The 23191-nt window shown below is 44.6% G+C and overlaps 1 protein-coding gene and 1 long non-coding RNA gene across 2 annotated transcripts in view; one reads left to right on the top strand and one right to left on the bottom strand.

Annotated features, from left to right (window-relative positions):
• Positions 1 to 1612: 1612 nt before the first annotated feature.
• LOC143930323 (uncharacterized) lies at positions 1613 to 5433 on the bottom strand. The gene is made up of 2 exons (XR_013262753.1): positions 5300 to 5433; positions 1613 to 2217 (listed from the first exon to the last, which is right to left on the bottom strand). It is a non-coding gene; the product is annotated as an uncharacterized LOC143930323 (long non-coding RNA).
• A 1137-nt stretch (positions 5434 to 6570) lies between these two features.
• CHST3 (carbohydrate sulfotransferase 3) overlaps positions 6571 to 23191 on the top strand; it is a 194696-nt gene continuing 178075 nt past the window's right edge. The window contains exon 1 of the mRNA XM_077454570.1: positions 6571 to 6709. The gene's annotated coding sequence lies outside the window, so the exon portion shown is untranslated. The remainder of the gene's footprint in view (positions 6710 to 23191) is intronic.

Below are 23191 nucleotides of genomic sequence, written 5' to 3'. Positions count from 1 at the left end.
TGTATAGTGAGGAAAAAACACATCCATGGTGCAGTATGTATTGACAGTAAATTTATTAACAAAAGAGGAAACAGATAACAGATCGCTTTTTAAAAAGATCGCTTTTTTAAAAACCCCGCCGGCCGCTTGCCGTCTATGTAGAAAGTGCACGTTGTCTGGCCACGGAGTGACGTCATCGTGGCCCCGGGCAATCACATCGCCGGAGCTGCGATACCCGGAAGTAACCCCCCTGGGGATGTCGGCTGCTGTAGCAGTGAATGAGGACCGCTGCAGGGAATATGATCTCAGGTAAGTAATTCATAATGAGCTAGTATGCTATGTATGCTAGTATGCTATGCATACTAGTTAATTATGCCTTTATCTTTCATTTTTTTTTTTGGAATTGTTAGAAAGGGTTTACAACCACTTTAAGGACACTTAGCCTGCGATGTCGTCCCCCGAGGCCGAGCCGTCCATCAGATCGGGTGCAGGCGCCGCTTATTCCAACTAAGGGAAACCAGCAGTGGAGCCTTCAGGCTTCACCGCCGGTTTCCTACTACGCATGCGCGAGTCACGCGGTGCTTCTTGAATGGCCCCATTGCCTTCTGGGACACACAGAGGTCCACAGAAGTCAGCGGGGGAAAATAGTGTCCCATCATTGGAAGTAATAATGCTCCCTTGTTGGCTTCAGTGGGGGAAATAGTGACAGTGAGAAGAATAATAACCCATAACTATCGTCAGTGGGAAGAATGGTTCCCCAAAATTGGTGTCAGTGGGAGGAATAGAGCCTTATCATTTCAGTCAGTGGGGGGAATAGGCCCATAGTTTGTCAGTAAGAATAATATTGCTCCGTTGTCAGTGTCAGTGGGAAAAATAGTGCCCATCATTGCAGTCAGTGGTAGTTGGTATTAGTGGGAGGCATAGAGCCCCATCACTGGGGTCTGGTGAACATAGTGACCCATTGTTGTTGTCATTTGGAGGAATAGTGCCCCATTACTGGTTTCTGTGGGAGGAATAGCACCCTCTCCTTGGTGTCAGTGGGGAAATAATGTATAATCATTGAACATAAGTTAGACTCGAACATCGGGTATTCATTTGTTCGCAGAACAAACAAACATATGGGGCGTTCGCTGAAAATTTAAGCACCGCAGAGTGCCCCAGGAATGCACTGTGAGATCGCAGTGCATTGGCGGATGCTGATTGGCCAAAGCATGCACCTGACCTGCATGCCTTGGCCAAGCAAGGTGTGATGTACTGTCAGAGCCATTATTGGCCCAAGGCAGTCCATGCCCCACACTATATAAAGCTGCTTACATGGCGGCCGTATGTAGTGTGTTAACGTGGAGAATTTGAGATAAATTAGGCAGGTTAGTTAGCGGCGTGCATGCAGTATAGTGCATATATATATATATATATATATATATATATATATATATATATATATATATATACGGTTTAGGCAATGTAGTATATATAATACAGTTCAGAGTATACAGTTGTAAAAAAAAGTATGTGAACCCTTTTGGAATGATATGGATTTCTGCACGAATTGGTCATAAAATGTGATCTGATCTTCATCTAAGTCACAACAATAGACAATCACAGTCTGCTTAAACTAATAACACACAAAGAATTAAATGTTACCATGTTTTTATTGAACACACCATGTAAACATTCACAGTGCAGATGGAAAAAGTATGTGAACCCTTGGATTTAATAACTGGTTAAACCTCCTTTGGCAGTAATAACTTCAACCAAATGTTTCCTGTAGTTGCAGATCAGACGTGCACAGCGGTCAGGAGTAATTCTTGACCATTCCTCTACAGAACTGTTTTAGTGCAATATTCTTGGGATGTCTGGTGTGAATCGCTTTCTTGAGGTCATGCCACACCATCTCAATTGGGTTGAGGTCAGGACTCTGACTGGGCCACTCCAAAAGGTGTATTTTCTTCTATTTAAGCCATTCTGTTGTTGACTTACTTCTATGCTTTGGGTCGTTGTCCTATTGCAACACCCATCTTCTGTTGAGCTTCGCTGGTGGGCAGATGGCCTTAAGTTCTCCTGCAAAATGTCTTGATAAACTTGCAAATTCATTTTTCCATCGATGATGGCAATCTGTCCAGGCCCTGATACAGCAAAGTAGCCCTAAACCATGATGCCTCCACCACCATACTTCACAGTTGGGATGAGGTTTTGATGTTGGTGTGCTGTGCCTTTAAGTCTGGCTGCCCGAAAGACCTGAAAAATAGAAAGGAAAAGCTCAGCCTTGATGGGAGGCCTCCTGGCGACTGCTATCTTTCCAGATGACGTAATCGGATTACCCTGCCCCCTCTGATGTCACATGATGACACATGACATCAGAAGGAGGTGGGTTCACTCGGTTACATTATCGGGTGGCCCCACACTTGCCTATATAACAGCTGTCAAAGCGAAGAGACAGCAGTCACCGGGAGGCCTCCCATCAAGGTAGAGCTCATTCATTTCTATTTTTCAGGTCCATTGGGCGGCGTGATTGAAGATAAATGAACATCACGGGACACTTTTCTTTTTTTTTTAATAAAGGAATTGTCAAAAACTGTCTGTTGTGGTTTTTACTTTTTGACACATTTTTTGGTAAATGGGTAGGGGTACAATGTACCCGATACCCATTCACATAGGGGGGCTGGGATCTGGGGGCCCCCTTGTTAAAGGAGTCTTCCAGATTCCGATAAGCCCCCCGCCCACAGCCCCTGACAACCAATGGCCAGGGTTTTTCAGAGATGTGCCACTTTACAGGCAGACTAAGGGGACCCCCAGGCACAATATTTAAAGAAATATTTTATTTTTATTGTTTCACTTTTGCATTGATACATGTCCCCTGGAGCAGTACCTGGGTCCCCATACACTTTTTATGGCAATAACTTGCATACAAGCCTTTAAAATTATCACTTTTGATTTTTCATGTTTGTGTCCCATAGTCTTTAATAGGGTTCGCATGTTCATGTTTTGCCTATTCGCGGTGTTCTGGTGTGAACCAAACCGGGGGATGTTTGGACCATCCCTAGTTGCTATCAGTAGGAGGAATAGTGCTTTGTTGTTGGTATCAGTGAGAGGAATAGTGCCCTATTGTTGGTATCAGTGGGAGGAATAGTGCCCTATTGTTGGTATTAGTGGGAGGAATAGTGCACCATTATTGGTATCAATGGGAGAAATAGTGCCCCATTATTGGTATCAATGGGAGAAATAGTGCCCCATTACTGGTATCAGATGGAGGAATTGTATCCCATTATTGGTATCAGTGGGAAGAATAGTGCCCCATCGTTGGTGTCAGTGGGATGAATAGGACTCCATCGTTGGTGTTAGTGGGAGGAAAAGTGCTCCATTATTGGTGTCATTGGGAAGAATAGGGCTCCATCATTGGTGTCAATGGGAGGAATAGTGCCCCATCATTGGTATCAGTGGAAGGCACAGTGCCCCATCACTGGTATCAGTGGGAGAAATATGGCCCCATCATAGGTGTCAGTGGGAAGAATAGTGCCCCATCATTGGTGTCAGTGGGATGTCTAGTACCCCAAGCAAGGGCGGGTTGGGCCAGGGGGCAGGGTGGCAATCACCCCCCAGGCTGCCCTGATATATAGGCAAAATGGCCGTCAGCCGCCCGCTGCCCACTGACATTTTTTTTTCTTGGAGAAAGTCGGGCCAGGGGCACAACCGCGGCAGCCAGTCGCCGAATAGCTGATGCACGCTGTTGCATTATGGGAGTTGTAATCTGCGCATGCTCAAGCTCCCAGTGAACCAGCCAGGAAGCTACAACTCCCAGATCTTGGAGGCAGATAGAGGTGGGGTGCAACTTTACTTGACCCCAGGACAGGAGCATCACCCCCCCCCCCCCAGTACTGCTGCTATCGCCGAAGTGAGAGACTCTGACACCCAGTAGGCCAGTTAACCCCCACATTTCATCTATCTCCCTCCATACACCCCATTTACCCTTCCCCAATGCCCACCCAGTAAACTTAAAATAACCCTCAACACTCTGGATCCTGCTGGGAGCTAGCCACGGTCTGTGGGTCCTGTTGGCCTGTAAGTCCTGCTGGGCGCTGGCCCTGGCCCACAGGCCATAGCCAGCGCCCAGCAGGACCCACAGGTCAGTGGCCAGCAGGGTCCACAGCCTGTGGGCCCTGCTGGGAGCTGGTCACTGACCAGTGAGTCCTGCTGTCCACTGACCCATGGGTCCTGCTTTCCATGGCCTGTGGGTCCTGCTGGCTTTTTGGGTGACCAGACATCCCCAGTTTCCAGGGACAGTGCCAGGGCCTAGGACACTGTCAATGGACCAAGTCTGTCCCCACTTTACAGGGCCGATCCTGGGTGAGTGCACCGCAAGCTGGGCCAGAGGGGTCCCACTGGGCCCATTGTGCTGCTTTGGAGGGGAAGGGGAGGTGCAAGTGTCGCACATTAGTGATGTCAAAGTGGGACTTCGTATGACAGCGGTCACATCGGGTAAGTGGAAAATCCCTGCTCTGTGTAATCCAGTGACTCTCCTCTTTCTAATCCCCATTCACTGAACAGGCTGCATTGATGAGCACTGGTGAGGCTGCATTGATGGCCACTGATCAGGCTGCATTGATGGACACTGATCAGACTACATTGATGGTCACTGGTGAGGCTGCATTGATGGACACTGATGAGGCTGACCTGATGGGCACTGGTGAAGCTGAATTGATGGGCACTGATCAGACTGCATTAATGGGCACTGGTGAGGCTGCATTAATGGACACCGGTGATGCTGCATTGATTAGCACTGGTGAGGCTGCATTGGTGAACACCAGTGAGGCTGCACTGATGGGCACCGATAAAGCTGCATAGATGAGCACCGGTGAGGCTGTACTGATGGGCATTGGTGAGGCTGCATTGATGGGCACTGGTAAGGTTGCACTGATAGTCACCGGTAAGGCTGCACTTATGGGCATGGGTAAAGCTGCACTAATGGGCATGGGTGAGGCTGCACTGATGTGCACCAGTGAGGCTGCACTGATGGGCACCAGTGAGGCTGCATAGATGAGCACCAGTGAGGCTGCACTGATGGGCACCGATGAGGCTGCATAGATGAGCACCAGTGAGGCTGCACTGATGGGCACGATGAGGCTGCATAGATGAGCACCTATAAAGCTGCAGTGGTGGAGGAGATCTCCCACCCATCACACCTTTATGAATATGATGTAGGACCGGAGCTGACACGCTTGTTTATAAACAGAGCGATATTTTGAAACTGATTTCTATATTTGTATATAAACATCGTGTAACACAAATATCCGACCATCCGAGCCCTTCATTCCTCTCCTACCCCTCCAATCCTTCCCGGACAGTCCTCTCCATAATCCCGGGAGAAGTTGGAAGCGGCTGATCGGTCCATCACCCCGGTGCCGCCTCATACCGGATGGACGCCATTGTCCGCAGACAGCCCGCTCTGTCCCGGGGCTGGAGGACAGGAGAACACCGCCGATCCGTTCTGTAGCACACAGTGCCGGGCAGACCTGCGGAGACAAAGCCAACAGAAGGCTCGTTGTTCCCCGGGCTCCCTGGAGAAGAGGAGGGGGTGGAGAGGACAGGCAGGGAAGGGGGTGTGGAGGACAGGCAGAGAAGGGGGTCTAGGCTCCTCCCCGATCTCACTGATGATGTACTCCAGGCTGAACACTCAGCAAGTTCTCCGCACAACTTCATACACGGGGAGGTGAGGGGCTGCACTGGGGACAGCAGTTCAAAGCCGACAAGCAAGACTTTGAAGTGGAGGTGTCTGATGAAAAGCCCCCCTGTGCCTCGGAAACCCCCTCCCTGCACAGCACTCCACCGTGTACAGGACCTCTGTCTGGCATCTGGAGTCCTCCTCTCCTAGGGAAGGGGCTTTGGAGGGTTTAGCAGCAGCTGCTGACATGCTGTGGCCGGGTGGGAGGACTGAGGACCACTGAGGAGGTCCAGGGACTGGCTAAAGACAAGTGGAAAGAGGAAGTCCAGGGAATGAATGACTGAGAACCAGTAAGGAGGTCCAGTGACATTAATGACCGAGAACCAGTAAAGGGGTCCAGGGACTGGATGGTTGGAGTCCAGTGAGAAGATTCAGGGACTGCAAGCTACCTATCCACACTGAGGAGTTCCAGGGACTGGACAACTAAGAGTCACTGAGAAGATTCAGGGACTGCAAGCTACCTATCCAAAGTGAGGAGTTCCAGGGACTGGACAACTAAGATCCTAATCCAGAAAAGAAAAGATCCAGGGACTGGATGACTGAGAACTTGCGACCAGGTCTAGAGACTGGATGACTAAGGACCAATAAGGTGATCCAGGGACTTGATGGCTGAGGACCAGTGAGAAGATCCAGGGACTGGCTGACAGAGAGCCAGTCAGGAGGTACAAGGACTGGATGTTGCCTGTCCACAGTTAGGTGGTCTAGGGACTGGATGATAAAACACCAGTGTGAATTTCCAGGGACTGGACAACTAAGGACCAGTGAGCAGGTCCAGGGACTGAATGCTGCCTGTCCACAGTGAGAAGATCCAGGGACTGAATAACTAAGGACCAGTGAGCAGGTCCAGGGACTGAATGCTGCCTGTCCACAGTGAGAAGATCCAGGGACTGGATGCTGCCCATGCACAGTTAGGTCCAGGGACTGAATGCTGCCTGTCCACAGTGAGAAGATCCAGGGACTGGATGCTGCCCATGCACAGTTAGGTCCAGGGACTGGATGCTGCTGTCCACAGTGAGTACACGTTTCACTTCTAGCAGGAAGGGGCGAGCTTGGCTGCCTCCCATCACAACTTCACATGCTGCTTCCTCCTTGTAATTTGTTCCCAATTGTACTATAATCCCAGACAGGAGATTTATAGCTGCCACGAGCCAGAATTCCATCTCCTCACTTGGGGGCCACTCCTGGAGAAGAAATCTGTTTAGAGTAGACCTAAACCCCACTAACATCTCATCAAAAGTTTTACATGGTGGTGTCATTTCAAAAGTTTTTTTTTTTATTCAATAAGCATCTTTTATTAAATGAACCACCCGATGATCCTGCCATGAAGGTTCCTTGTTCAGACACTTCCTGATATGGGGTGGCACCTTTCTTTCAGTTGTACCCCTGGGTTGCAACTTTGTTCCATTTCCTTGGTGGAGACTGCAGGGAGTCGCACTGACACATTGCAAAGGCATGGTTCATTATGTCACTGTGGGGAAGCCGGTCCGGAGCAATGATGTGCAGCCAAGGTTAGAGCAAGCGCACGTTGATAGGAAGTGGTTGAAAGAGGCTGGAGGAGATCAGCAGCACTGATATGCAAACACAAATAAAAGTTAAAATAGCATTTTATGTAAAATTCCCATGGCGAGCATTTATATTACACGGTGCTTTAGCAAAGTAAATGTCACCCAAGTAAAGTTAAGTGGCAAAACAATAAATACAAGCCATGATATACCTATAGAAGTAATTTCCTTCCCAGAGTTTTATTGTAAGACCTCTATTTACAGAAAGAGCTGTGACACGTTTCTGCAAGTGTCAGCCTCCCAGCTGGCTGTCAGCCCTTCCTGTGTCGGGTAATAGATGGGCATCAGACGTGACTTGGTGCTGGTCTGACAGCTACTCATGTCTGCCACCCATTGCCACTGGCAGCTTGCTACATGTGACCCCATTACTCATGTGACTCTGTTACTGGCAGTGGTTCTTTAGCAATGTGTGAAAGTACTGCGTGGCTGGCTATGTTACAGTATATCCTATACACACAGTGCTTTTACAGTGTATCCTATACACACAGTGCTTTTACAGTATATCCTATACACACAGTGCTTTTACAGTGTATCCTATACACACAGTGCTTTTACAGTATATCCTATACACACGGTACTTTTACAGTATATCCTATACACACAGTACTTTCACAGTATATCCTATACACACAGTACTTTAACAGTGTATCCTATACACACAGTGCTTTTACAGCATATCCTATACACACGGTACTTTTACAGTGTATCCTATACACACAGTGCTTTTATAGTATATCCTATGCACACAGTAATTATACAGTATATCCTATACACACAGTACTTTTACACTATATTCTATACACATGGTACTTTTACAGTATATCCTATACACATGGTACTTTTACAGTATATCCTATACACACAGTACTTTTACACTATATTCTATACACATGGTACTTTTACAGTATATCCTATACACATGGTACTTTTACAGTATATCCTATACACACAGTAATCTTACAGTGTATCCTATACACACAGTACTTTTACAGTATATTCTATACACACAGTACTTTTACAGTATATTTTATACACACAGTCATTTTACAGTATATCCTATACACAGTACTTTTACCGTACATCCTATACACACCCAAACTATATTGTTCTGGTAAATCCAGGGCTCCATTAAAACTAACGCGACTTGTCATGCAACTTTGAACATGACAAGTCTCATGAAAAGTCACAGCAATTTTTTTTAATGGTACCCATTCTGATCAGTGCGGCTTGAAGTCAAAGCGATTTTGAGAAGGTACCTGCGCTACTTTGGTGTGACTTTTGATGCGACTTAGATCCATTTAGGCTTGGTTCACACTACTGCGACCTGAAAGTTTCAAAACTTGGCATACTACTTTGATGCGACTTGATGCAATTTGAAGCGAGGGAGGGGCTACACTGCAGGGAATGACTCCGTAATCTCCCTGCATCCAAATCACATCAATATAGATGAGGATCTGACTTGGAGGCGACTTCCATTAAGGTCTGTGGGCACAAGTCGGATAGAAGCCACCTTGAAGTAGTACAGGAATCTTTTGTAAAGTGGGTGAAACTTCAGTAGTGCTAATCAAGACAGCTCTCATGACTAACATGGGATTTCACATGTCATGCGACATGGGGTCTTACAAGTCGGATCCCAAGTCGCGGCAGTGTGAACCGAGCCTTAGTGTAAAGTCAAACTGAAAGTCACAGCAAAGTCAGGCTCCATTTTGAAAAAAATAAAATAAAGAATGTTGAAAAAAATTAAATTAATTTGCGCTCCAAAGTCACACTGGAAATCATGCGACTTTAGTGTGAATGGAGCCTAAGACAGGCTGTATATGACTCAATTATCTTTCCTTTCACCATCTCTCAGACTTAATGTGATTGTAGCCGTATTAGTGCAATTGTGACAGAGAAAATTGAGTACTGTCCATGATACTTTTTTTATTATTAGAACTGCTTGGACCTAGAAGAAGGGGACATACCCCCAAAGCTTGTCCTGAAAAATTGTATGTTAGTGCAAATAAAAAAAGTATCACGGACAGTACTCAATTTTCACCATCTCTCAGGAAAGAAAATTGCGGATTGGGGGAAAATTGGGGAGTGGGGGTTGGGGGCACATAGAGCCATCCCGGCCAACCAGGCTGATTGTACCCAAGTCAATTAATAGATCAGCAAAAGAAAATGAAACCGCGCTGAAACCCTCAAAAAAAAGGGGAAACAATTCCTCTTTCTTGTTTTATCGTGCTAGGGGAAAAAATATCAAGCAAAAAAAATAAATATTTTCCTCAAATGAATATCCCCAAAAAAATTAATCTTAGACATAAATACAAATAATCCAAAAAGTACAAATGAATGTTTCACAGAACATAAGGCTGCTGCTCCACAGTGGGATACACACACATAAATATAGATAGAAAAAAGAACAAAAGAGCTGCGCCAAATAATATATAAATCAAAAAAATATAAATCAAAAAAATATAAAAAAATCAAAGGAACAGTTTATGAAGAAAAGTCCATGAAAACTTTATGTTATCCAAGAAAGGAAAACGATCGAACCAGAGTGATCCCACACTTCCTTATCACTATAGAGTCCCACCACCGACAAAACAGTGCGCTTACCAGATGGTAAAAGCACAAGGAGCGTTTAAAATACTAAGTCACCGGCAGCCCCTCGCTTCCACCGAACACTTTATCCTTAATCCCTCAGGAACGAACGATCCATACACTGTAGCCGCTCCACAATCTCATAAGTAACCTTCTATATTCCTCCCCCTTCCTGGAAGGATCCAGGAAGGGGGAGGAATATAGAAGGATACTTATGAGATTGTGGAGCGGCTACAGTGTATGGATCGTTCGTTCCTGAGGGATTAAGGATAAAGTGTTCGGTGGAAGCGAGGGGCTGCCGGTGACTTAGTACTTTAAACGCTCCTTGTGCTTTTACCATCTGGTAAGCGCACTGTTTTGTCGGTGGTGGGACTCTATAGTGATAAGGAAGTGTGGGATCACTCTGGTTCGATCGTTTTCCTTTCTTGGATAACATAAAGTTTTCATGAACTTTTCTTCATAAATTGTTCCTTTGATTTTTTTATATTTTTTTGATTTATATTTTTTTGACTTATATATTATTTGGCGCAGCTCTTTTGTTCTTTTTTCAATTAATAGATCAATTGGGTACAATCAGCCTGCCTGTAGATGGATCAGATCTTGGCCGGTCCTGCTGAACTGACCAAATTTTAATCCATGTATCATATATGGCCGGTTTAAAGGTGATTGTACAACCATATTATATAGTGCATGACCAGCTTTAGATCTACCAATAACTATATATTAAAATACCCTGCATGATTAGATACACATTAAATAGATTGTACGGGTAGCCCCACACATACCAAAGTTATGGTAAATATAAAGGAGATTGTACAATCAAATTATATGGGCAACGGTAGATGGCAGATTTTACGGGAATTATGTCCATACACTTCTTTAGGCTTAACATGCAGCTGCAAATATAGTGACGTTGTGCTGTACACTGACTCTGTGTCCCCTGAAGCAGTAATGTGTCATTGTGGAATGTCTCCTCTAATGGCTGATCAGGAGTGATGACAGATGTCACTTAGCTTTTAAAGGGTCAGCCCACCCTGAACCGATATTTCACTTGCTGTAAGATGCTGGAGTTCAATCGGTTAGCCCATGATCTCCCAGTTCTCAACTCCTGCTGCCTCCTTTTACAGGATTTTAATGCCCTTTCATTAACTTATATTCGGCCCATTGCTGTAGGAAAAGCAAAAACACCCGTTTTGCAGCAGAAGGATTGAGACTCCAAGTTGGGTGCGTGAGCAGAGAACATAGAGTCTTGTCATTACCAAGAGAAAGAAACATGGAAAATCCAAAGAGTGTACAAGTACACAGTACATACAGCTCTCCTAGGAGAAGTGCAATGTCCCTTGGTCCATTGCAACTTTCATCTGTATCTGTAGACCATAAACAGGGTAGAGGAATGTATGAGGCAACCGGATGGATGGATTACTGAACAGGAGAAAGGACCGAGACTGGAACCTCTACAGCTCCTGCAGAAGATCTGTTTAGGATCACCTCAATGTAGAAAAAAACGAACAGCAGGGCGCTGAGGTCAGTATCAAATAAAAAAAACTACTTTATTAAAATAAGCAGCACACTTACATTGAGGTTAGCATGAAACAGCATGGATAGAGAACACCGGAGACCAAGCAGCTGTGATCAGTGTGAGGCTGTAGGCATCATTGAGTAAACAGAGACCAGGGATGACAGGGAGCCAGCCAGCTCAAAGTATGCATATTACTGGATGGACACGTCTCCAGGGACTTTGCCCTCTTTGTTCTCTTTTTCAAATGACTGCTTTTGAAAAAGAGGGCAAAGTCCCTGGAAATGCATCAAGCACACCCCCTGTCCCGACATCCACCAGGCATTTTGACAGCTGTCATCCACCGCGTGCAGCCTAGAACGCCGCCTCTAATATCTATACTTTGAGCTGGCTGTCTCCCTGTCATCCTCGGTCTCTGTTTGCTCAGTGAAGCCTCCAGCCTCACAATGATCACAGCTGCTTGGTCTCAGGTGTTCCCTACTCATGTTGTTTCATGCTAACTTCAATGAAAGTGTGCAGCTTTTTTTAATAAAGTGTTTTTTTTTATTATTTGGAAATGACCTCAGCACTCTGCTGTTCGTTTTCTTCTACATTGAGAGAAAAATGGAGACTGCCATCACTGACATTCTCCTGAAAATGCTATCCATAGATTTTCCATCCAAGTAACCTGCGTGGATGGATGAAACTCCCACTCCCGGCTATTGTATTGTGACAGCCAGCACCCGCAGCTGTCAGAATACTCCACTGTATCTGATTGGCTGCAGTCACTGATTCCTTTGTTAATGTTTGTGGAGCTGGGTGGTGTTGTCAGGGTCACCCATAACTCGAATTAAGATAGAGTGAAAGAGATCACTTGAAATATGAGCTGTGTCCCAAAATACGAGCCTCTTATGGCCGGTTAATGGATGAGTCAGCAGTGACTGTTCAAGCTTTAGTTACTGCTGTCTCTTAATAGTCCTTGTAATGCTGTTTTTTTGCAATAAGATTTTAGTTCCACTTGCAGTAGGGGGTGCCAAAAATAGGTGGTTGAGCTGTGGTTTAACCCCCCCAACACACACGCACATATACACTTCCTTTTATTAAGCAGCGTAGGCATGTACATTATTATTATCACTTATTATTGTATTATTATTATGTAGAGTTGTCAATTTAGACAGCTCTTTACATATATATTGTACATGTACATGCCACTTAAGCTGCATAGGTGTGTAGGCATGTACCATCCCCTATAAGCTGCTTTGCTCTTGTGGCCACTGCAAACATGGCAGGTTCAGTGGGCAGTACTGTTACCAAACGCGACCCATTCAGGTGAAAGGGGCTGTGTTACAACTGATCTTCATCTGTGTGTATTGCATTATGTTGCAAATTAAAGCAGATCTGCACTGCATCTGAGAACCAAAAACTCTATTTAATTAGTTTTTTAACAAATTAGTATTATCCATGCTTTATTTTGTTTAGAAATCACTTTGAAAAACACCCCCCAGCATTTCTGCCAGTGGCCTAAATTGAGTAAGGGAAAATGATTTATGTAGCATTTACTTCTGGTAATCCAGCAGAACCGTCACTTTTGGTTAGACTGCAAGCCGCAGTCCCGACCCTGTGCTGACCTCTCACTTTTTTGATAGGCCCTCACACAGCCTGGCAGCCTGATGCCCCCGGGATAGGCCCAATCCCCGGCCTATAAGCCCAGAGCAGACGACACATGTCCTCCCAGATGGTGGTCTGGGTGGCACACAAGAACCTGGATCACCTGACCTCACATGAATATATAGGCTCTTCCAGCAGGCAAAACCCATTGGCTGAGATACCCCATATACCCATAAACCGACCATGGGTTGTCCTTCTCAATCTAATACCTCCAAATTCCCAGCCACCTGGTAGTAGAAGAGGAAATTACAACCAGGCCAAATTTAGGGAGAAGTCAATGGATCCTTAGTAATTAAAGAGGAAGTAAACCCTTCCAAACAACTTGGACCTATAGGTAAGCCTAGATTAAGGCTTACCTGTAGGTCCAAGCAATATCTCCTAAACCTATATGGTTTAGGAGATATTTGCCCGAAAATGGGCACCGCTGTCTACGGCGCATGCGCCGTAGACAGCGGCGCGCAGGCGCACTAAATGCGGCAAATCCAAGAATGGATTTGCCTAATTTGTCGACTCCCGTGCGCATGCGCGGGAGTGACGTCATCGCGGCTTCGCCGTATGGCAGCGGCGGAGCTGCGAGACGCGACTCCCGTGCGCATGCGCGGGAGTGACGTCATCGCGGTTGCGCCGCTGTGATTCGTCGGAGCTGCGAGACGCCACCAGCAACATGGATGCGGCGGACTACAGGGGACAGCGGCGACTTCGCTGGCTCCTGTGTCAGGTAAGTGACACATAATGAGCTACTATGCGATGCATAGTAGTCCATTATGCTTTACCTTTGCAGGGAAAAAAAGAGGAAGTAAACCCATCAGGGTTTACTTCCTCTTTAACTACAGTAGCTACTCCTGACAAGGAATTTGACGAGGAGCTCCCTGACTAAACCCTGGAGCACTATATCAAAAAAATAGTTTAAAACAAGTAAATCTGATATACTTTCCTATCTATTCCTAATCTGATATACTTTCCTATCCATTTACTAATGCTAGCAGCATGAGGATTAAAAATAGTCAATGTTGATTGGGAAAGTGAAGTTCTACTGTGCATTTCTGGCTGGTAGAACCAGAAATGCGCTATAAGGGCAAATTATTCATGTGTAGCATTTACTTCGTGGAATCTATCTGCCCTTAGCTCGGGCATGCATGCAGGAGAATGTGCTTAATTGAGAAAACCCTTCCTCCTGTCCTCCCCTCCTGAAGACTCCTGGAATATATGAAATAATTTGCCTATGCACGAAGCCAGGACGTAACTGACGAAATATAAAGTAAATATGATATACTTTCCTATCTTTTTCCTAATCCTAGCAGTATAAGGATTAAAAATAGTCAATTTTGATTGGGAAAGTTCTACTTGAGAGTTAAAATAAGCAGTGAGGTGCCAACATATCACCTCCAAACTGCCTGTCAATTGCCTTCTAAAAAGTGATCCATCACTGATTGCTTCTCAGAGTGGCGACAAGGGCTGCCAAATGTGTGAAGGAACCCATAGAATATTTTTTTGCTTAGTATTTGTGTATTGTGATTTGTGGATCGCTGTGCAGTATGTGCGAGTAGTTAAATAGTTACGTTGTATCAGAGCCAGGCTGCAGCTATAAGAATAAAGGTTGTAGATTAGTGGGACGTGGCTCTGCATGTTTTACACGTCTCATTTATTTAAAGGGAATGCTACTGAGTAATGGTTTATTGTTAAACCCATACCACTGATACTCTACATCCTTTCCTTTATCCTTCTTCACATGAGACAGCAGCTTCCATCCATTTAGTGCAGTCCATCATAACTGTACTCCCCCCTTATCATTAGACAGCCATATTACCATGACTCATAAGCGATCTTGCATAATTCATCCAAGTATGATAGCAGTCATTTGGGAAGCGGGACAGTTTATACAGCATTTTAGAGGCTGCCTCAATAATGGACATGGTGGGGGGGGGGGGGGATAATTGCTGAGTAATTGACTCCACACGCTAAGCTAAAAAGATCTTGTCAATGTACCACGGAGCAGTCTGGGCATGAATGGAGCTCAGGGGCTCGAAGATGTTTGTTGAGCATTAAAGCCCTATGTGAACTCTTTGCATTCACTTCAAACATGCCAAAAGGAAAAAGCAACTTCAAAGCAACAAGAAGCAAAGTCGTGATGGCTTATGGTTCCTTTGTGAGCGCATCCATGTGTCTGCAAGATTCACAGATGAGCAGAAGCTCAACTGAAATAACCCAAGACTGCTGTTTGTAACCACAAAAACATATATTATTGCACAGCATGTGTTCAGTTGCTGTGCTCCTCTGAAAGTTATTGGCATTAAACAAATGGCAGACAAGTGCTCTAATAACTGCTGTGATGATGTGAAAAAACACTAGAAACTGAAATATGAAACAGAGTGTGTCAGATTGTACAGATAAAAACATATTTTAATGAAGCAGAAGAATAAAATTACACTTAACAATAAAGTAGGTGGACTCTGATGAAGGGGCATGGGTCCTGAAACTTGTTAGTGAAGGATCTCTGTTTTCAAAGGGTACAGGGTCAGTCCCCTCTATCAATCCTTAGGGAACATTCTTGTATGTGGTCACTCCATGGTTCCTGCAATGTTCACTCCTGATCAGCCTTTCTCAACCTTTTTACCTTGGAAGAACCCTTGAAATAACCGTTTTGGCTCAAGAAACCCCTGCTAATAATTACTATATCTACAATCCCATTTTTATTAATAAAATCACCAAAAACATAAAACCATGAGAAGATACAAGCATGTCAAATCACAACTCCAGCATAGATGATGTCCAAAATGCTGTGGTTGGAAGCTGATGTGTTTCGGGGGACAGGCCCCCTTCCTCAGAGCTGAACCCTGATCTAAGAAAGGGGGCCTGTCCCTGGTGATATGCCCTGATCAAACCACTTTATTGTAAATGCAATCTTGTTCTTCTGGTTTAATACAAGGTGTTTTTATCTGCATGGCCTGATGAACTATGTTTTGTTTTTTCTGTTTTGCATATTATATATGGCCTCTAGCTATATAAAGAGCTTGCATAGGCCACCAGATTGCTTTTAGTTCCAGTGAAGGGAGGAACATTGGAAGTTTTACTTAACAGCTATAACCCCAACACATTAACGTAAAAACAATATAAATAACATAATATATAGATATATATCTATCTATAGATCTATCTATCTATCTATCTAGATAGATAGATAGATAGATAGATATCTACATATATATTATACATACGTACAGTATCTCACAAAAGTGAGCAGTACAGCACTCACATTTTTGTAAATATTTTATTCATATCTTTTCATGTGACAACACTGAAGAAATGACACTTTGATAAAATGTAAAGTAGTGAGTGTACAGCTTGTATAGCAGTGTAAATTTGCTGTCCGTTCTTCAGCAATATCTGATCAATTATTTACTATATATTTATTATATATTTACAGTTTAATAAAAGTAAATTACAAATATAAATAAATAGTTAAAAAAGATGTGTATTGCTAATTTATCAGGTATTGCTGAAGAATGGATTTTTGGGATTAATTTATCCAAGAATGTTGGCTTTGATAATAAATAAAGCGATGATCACTTTAGATACCCAACCAAATAAAAAAAAAAGGAATTTTTTGATTCTGAAAATTGGATATTTGAAGTGGATGTGGCTTTACATTTTTCACTAAGCTCTTATTACATAGTACATTTTTTCTGTAAATTCATTGCTAGGTGCACAACACGCAGTGTTGGTATTTACAGCTTGACAGTTCCAGGTTAGCACCTATCTGCCCATTACGGGTGGAAAAAAAGCACATTTTCTATGTTTGCCCAAGAAGCAATCTCTAAGCTGTTTAAACAGAGTCTGCATTTTCTTATGTCACATGATCTTCTAAATCTGTAATAGCTGGTCAGTTTTTTTTTTTTTGGCTGATCTTCAGTAGATTTCTAGCCAATGTACTGCCGCAGCCTGTACAGCATATTTATAGTACTGGCAGATTCGCTTTAACTTCCATCAGATTTATAAGATAAAGAGTTACACAGATTTAGCACATCGGCAGCACTCCAATGTGGAATCACACTGTGTATCTATCTTGGCAATGTAACACATAGGTGTGAGATAACACCGTCCTATGTGTGCTAATATTCATTATCACTTGGCTGTGATGGATAGGATGACGTCATTAGAGCTGGAAGTAATTCAGCAATGTATTTCAAATTCAATAGATAGAGGTGCTTCAGGTGCTCTTCCCACCGAGGCCCCATGCACGCTGGGCGTGTAGCCCCTGTGCATGCGATCTTGACGTTTGGACGTGGTTGTCCAGCCCTACTACCGGCAGCCTGTACAACTCTATGAGAGGCTGAAAGCTGCTGTAGCTGGACAGTGCACCGAGTGGTACTAACATTTTGGGGAGTATGCATCCAGGGACAAATAGAAGGAGTATGCATCCAGGGACAAATAGAGGGAGTATGCATCCAGGGACAAATAGAAGGAGTATGCATCCAGGGACAAATAGAGGGAGTATGCATCCAGGGACAAAATTCCCAGAAGAAAGTAGTCTTCATCCACAGAGGATTGCTTTTCAGTGGACGGTAGAGTAGCGGCTGTCAGGGGGCAATACTTTTTTTGACAGCTGAATTGGTATTTTGTATGTATATAATGTAATATTTAACTCCTTTGTGCAGGCAGCACCCAGCCCTTTAAGAAGTTTATGATGGTGGGAGGCAGGGCAGGGCTTAAGATCATGTGACCACTGTGATTGGCTTTCACGACAGTCACGTGATCCGAAAACTCCGATTCCATGCAGTGGTCAGGAGCTTTCGGTTAGGTGCCAGTGTTCTGGCATATAGAGTCCGGCCATCGGATACTGTCCGCCCCGTACTGCGCAGGCGCAGCGCTTGTGCAGTACGGAGCAGAAGGAGCTTCGGAAAGTCTCTGAAGATGAACAGCGCCTGTGCTGTGAGTCGAGGTGGTAGTGCCACCATCCAAGTGGACATAGGGCTGCCGGTATTAGAGGGCCCCGCACGGGCTCGCTTCGCTCGCCGCGCTTCGGGCCCAGCCTCGCTGCGCTCGGCTCTTTATATTTTAACTCTATGTCCACTTGGATGGTGGGGCTAGAACCTGGACTCATGGCGCAGGTGCCGTTCATCTTCGGCTATTTCCGGAATCTGTGTGTGCTGTGTACTGGGCATGCGCAGTACACAGCAGACACTATCCAATGGGGGACGCAATATGATAGGACACCGGTAACTGTGCCAGGAGCGTGCAGCACACGCACTCTCAGGACAGCATCAGTGACAGCAATTCATGCAAATATGCGGCCTCTCGGTGCAGATGCAGAGAGGCCGTATATTTGGGTTAATGTAGTAATGTAGTAGTTAATGTAGTAAATAATGTATAATGTATAATGTTTCCATTTGGGATTAATACAGTATTCTGAATCTGAATTTTGATATGTAAGCGTGATATAGCCTCACTCATGCTTTGGTTGCATTTGGCCAATCATGGCAAGGGTTTTCATTTTAAACGGTAAAAAGAAAAGGTTGGGACTTTGACAAAGCATGCGATTTTGGAAGCAAAAAACAGAAGAGCAACAAAAATCAATAATATAAATTTATTAACTTATATATTAAATGTATAGCATAGGGCACAAAGATACACATTGTATGATCCATAATCCATCATAAATAGTAAATATATTGAAGTATTGTACATCAAAAACATCAATCCCACAGTTCGTACATCAAAAGCATTGGCCTTGTATATAGGCATATTGCACACAGTAAAAATCAATAGAATTAAGTAAAAACATTCCAGAGTTTAGTAAAACTGCATGTTTAAATGTAATTCGTAGTATTTGAAGCTCTACGCGTTTCGTGGCTATATTGCCACTCATCAGGAGCTGATAATGTGATGAATATCTGTGGGACAAGAAATGGTGTGCCGACAGTTAGTCAGGTTTGTATAATAAATGAGAAAAAAATGGAGGGAACAGGAACAATGTATCCAGAACGAGTACCCATACTCACGGGTCATGGAATGGCAAGAGGCGCAGCCACGGACAACGGAGGTAGCCGGGAGTGTCAACCGATACGGGAGCTGAGGCAGACAGAGCGTGCGTTATCGCGATGAGGCTGTGTACCATAAATATAAACCAAAAGTGATCATCACCCTACGATGAATACTTAAATATGTGAGTGTAAGTGTGATAGAATGGGGTGTCTGGAGTGACTGAGATGTGAGGTGAGTGGACTTAACAAAAGTGCGGCACAAATTTAGGGAATGTAAGATGGTGAAAACATGTTAGGAGCAATGGAAATGCTCCAACAATGGTGAACTCCATCGTGTGAAGATGAATAGGATAGTTAATAAAATATAGGTATAAACTGGGTCAACAACAAAAACACAGCAAGGGAATGTTGAAAACAAAAACCACAAAAAAAGTGTGCTAAAGAACAATACCTGGAAGTGTAGGGCATAATGCTCATTGCCATCTAAGTGTCTAGGGGTGTCAGGAACAACAGTCACCATACTAGTGGTGTCCAATGATCTTGTGCCAAAGGTTAATTAGTGCCTCACCGCGGTCACACGATGCCGCCAACGTCACGCTGACAATCCAGGTAGGGAGGGGGGGGACAACCCTGTCCCCGGGGGAGTCAGCCCCCCAGCGAGCGACGCCAAACGCCAGCTCCCTCCCAGGAAGGCGTCAGATAAATACACGGCGCCCACGTGATGACATCAGCCACGTGACGCCGGATGCGTGACGTCGATGCGCAGCGGGGGAACCGCCCACTCCCCCAGCAGGGAGGAGGGGCGGGAGCCCCGGTGCGCATCGCAGCTCCCATAATCAGAAGAAAAACACCAGCCACGGAAGCAAAGCCGTAGGGCCCGCGCCCCACACCACAGCAGACCCAATTTAAGCAGAGTATAAAAAAAGATATAATGTTGCACCTGCATTTATCATAAGAAGAATTTGATCATGACCATACCCTGCTATGTTGCAGTAAAAGGAGCTAGGTCTGGCGCGAAGGTATCATGCCAAAGTGCTCCAATGGCCTATCCCAAGTCCCATTCCAGTTTTACGGGGGCAGGGAAAAAGAGGGAAAAAAACGCCTAGCACATTAAGTTATATGTGTTTGGCTGAAGAGCTGCACCAAAAATCGCATGCTTCCATCCCTGGGTGATATAGACTACAAGAAAAATGTTGGGACTTTAAATGAGGCCGAAAAGCCTCCATCCCTATTGGCACGGTAAAAAGAAAAGGTTGGGACTTTGACAAAGCATGCGATTTTGGAAGCAAAAAACAGAAGAGCAACAAAAATCAATAATATAAATTTATTAACTTATATATTAAATGTATAGCATAGGGCACAAAGATACACATTGTATGATCCATAATCCATCATAAATAGTAAATATATTGAAGTATTGTACATCAAAAACATCAATCCCACAGTTCGTACATCAAAAGCATTGGCCTTGTATATAGGCATATTGCACACAGTAAAAATCAATAGAATTAAGTAAAAACATTCCAGAGTTTAGTAAAACTGCATGTTTAAATGTAATTCGTAGTATTTGAAGCTCTACGCGTTTCGTGGCTATATTGCCACTCATCAGGAGCTGATAATGTGATGAATATCTGTGGGACAAGAAATGGTGTGCCGACAGTTAGTCAGGTTTGTATAATAAATGAGAAAAAAATGGAGGGAACAGGAACAATGTATCCAGAACGAGTACCCATACTCACGGGTCATGGAATGGCAAGAGGCGCAGCCACGGACAACGGAGGTAGCCGGGAGTGTCAACCGATACGGGAGCTGAGGCAGACAGAGCGTGCGTTATCGCGATGAGGCTGTGTACCATAAATATAAACCAAAAGTGATCATCACCCTACGATGAATACTTAAATATGTGAGTGTAAGTGTGATAGAATGGGGTGTCTGGAGTGACTGAGATGTGAGGTGAGTGGACTTAACAAAAGTGCGGCACAAATTTAGGGAATGTAAGATGGTGAAAACATGTTAGGAGCAATGGAAATGCTCCAACAATGGTGAACTCCATCGTGTGAAGATGAATAGGATAGTTAATAAAATATAGGTATAAACTGGGTCAACAACAAAAACACAGCAAGGGAATGTTGAAAACAAAAACCACAAAAAAAGTGTGCTAAAGAACAATACCTGGAAGTGTAGGGCATAATGCTCATTGCCATCTAAGTGTCTAGGGGTGTCAGGAACAACAGTCACCATACTAGTGGTGTCCAATGATCTTGTGCCAAAGGTTAATTAGTGCCTCACCGCGGTCACACGATGCCGCCAACGTCACGCTGACAATCCAGGTAGGGAGGGGGGGGACAACCCTGTCCCCGGGGGAGTCAGCCCCCCAGCGAGCGACGCCAAACGCCAGCTCCCTCCCAGGAAGGCGTCAGATAAATACACGGCGCCCACGTGATGACATCAGCCACGTGACGCCGGATGCGTGACGTCGATGCGCAGCGGGGGAACCGCCCACTCCCCCAGCAGGGAGGAGGGGCGGGAGCCCCGGTGCGCATCGCAGCTCCCATAATCAGAAGAAAAACACCAGCCACGGAAGCAAAGCCGTAGGGCCCGCGCCCCACACCACAGCAGACCCAATTTAAGCAGAGTATAAAAAAAGATATAATGTTGCACCTGCATTTATCATAAGAAGAATTTGATCATGACCATACCCTGCTATGTTGCAGTAAAAGGAGCTAGGTCTGGCGCGAAGGTATCATGCCAAAGTGCTCCAATGGCCTATCCCAAGTCCCATTCCAGTTTTACGGGGGCAGGGAAAAAGAGGGAAAAAAACGCCTAGCACATTAAGTTATATGTGTTTGGCTGAAGAGCTGCACCAAAAATCGCATGCTTCCATCCCTGGGTCATATAGACTACAAGAAAAATGTTGGGACTTTAAATGAGGCCGAAAAGCCTCCATCCCTATTGGCACGGTAAAAAGAAAAGGTTGGGACTTTGACAAAGCATGCGATTTTGGAAGCAAAAAACAGAAGAGCAACAAAAATCAATAATATAAATTTATTAACTTATATATTAAATGTATAGCATAGGGCACAAAGATACACATTGTATGATCCATAATCCATCATAAATAGTAAATATATTGAAGTATTGTACATCAAAAACATCAATCCCACAGTTCGTACATCAAAAGCATTGGCCTTGTATATAGGCATATTGCACACAGTAAAAATCAATAGAATTAAGTAAAAACATTCCAGAGTTTAGTAAAACTGCATGTTTAAATGTAATTCGTAGTATTTGAAGCTCTACGCGTTTCGTGGCTATATTGCCACTCATCAGGAGCTGATAATGTGATGAATATCTGTGGGACAAGAAATGGTGTGCCGACAGTTAGTCAGGTTTGTATAATAAATGAGAAAAAAATGGAGGGAACAGGAACAATGTATCCAGAACGAGTACCCATACTCACGGGTCATGGAATGGCAAGAGGCGCAGCCACGGACAACGGAGGTAGCCGGGAGTGTCAACCGATACGGGAGCTGAGGCAGACAGAGCGTGCGTTATCGCGATGAGGCTGTGTACCATAAATATAAACCAAAAGTGATCATCACCCTACGATGAATACTTAAATATGTGAGTGTAAGTGTGATAGAATGGGGTGTCTGGAGTGACTGAGATGTGAGGTGAGTGGACTTAACAAAAGTGCGGCACAAATTTAGGGAATGTAAGATGGTGAAAACATGTTAGGAGCAATGGAAATGCTCCAACAATGGTGAACTCCATCGTGTGAAGATGAATAGGATAGTTAATAAAATATAGGTATAAACTGGGTCAACAACAAAAACACAGCAAGGGAATGTTGAAAACAAAAACCACAAAAAAAGTGTGCTAAAGAACAATACCTGGAAGTGTAGGGCATAATGCTCATTGCCATCTAAGTGTCTAGGGGTGTCAGGAACAACAGTCACCATACTAGTGGTGTCCAATGATCTTGTGCCAAAGGTTAATTAGTGCCTCACCGCGGTCACACGATGCCGCCAACGTCACGCTGACAATCCAGGTAGGGAGGGGGGGGACAACCCTGTCCCCGGGGGAGTCAGCCCCCCAGCGAGCGACGCCAAACGCCAGCTCCCTCCCAGGAAGGCGTCAGATAAATACACGGCGCCCACGTGATGACATCAGCCACGTGACGCCGGATGCGTGACGTCGA

The sequence above is a fragment of the Lithobates pipiens genome, unplaced genomic scaffold (genome assembly GCF_037356315.1).
Source record: "Lithobates pipiens isolate NorthernLeopardFrog02 unplaced genomic scaffold, aLitPip1_a1.2 Scaffold_25, whole genome shotgun sequence".
In the NCBI taxonomy this organism is placed as follows: domain Eukaryota; kingdom Metazoa; phylum Chordata; class Amphibia; order Anura; family Ranidae; genus Lithobates; species Lithobates pipiens.
The sequence above is the reverse complement of the archived record's forward strand: the minus strand, read 5'-3'. Positions and strand labels throughout refer to the sequence as shown.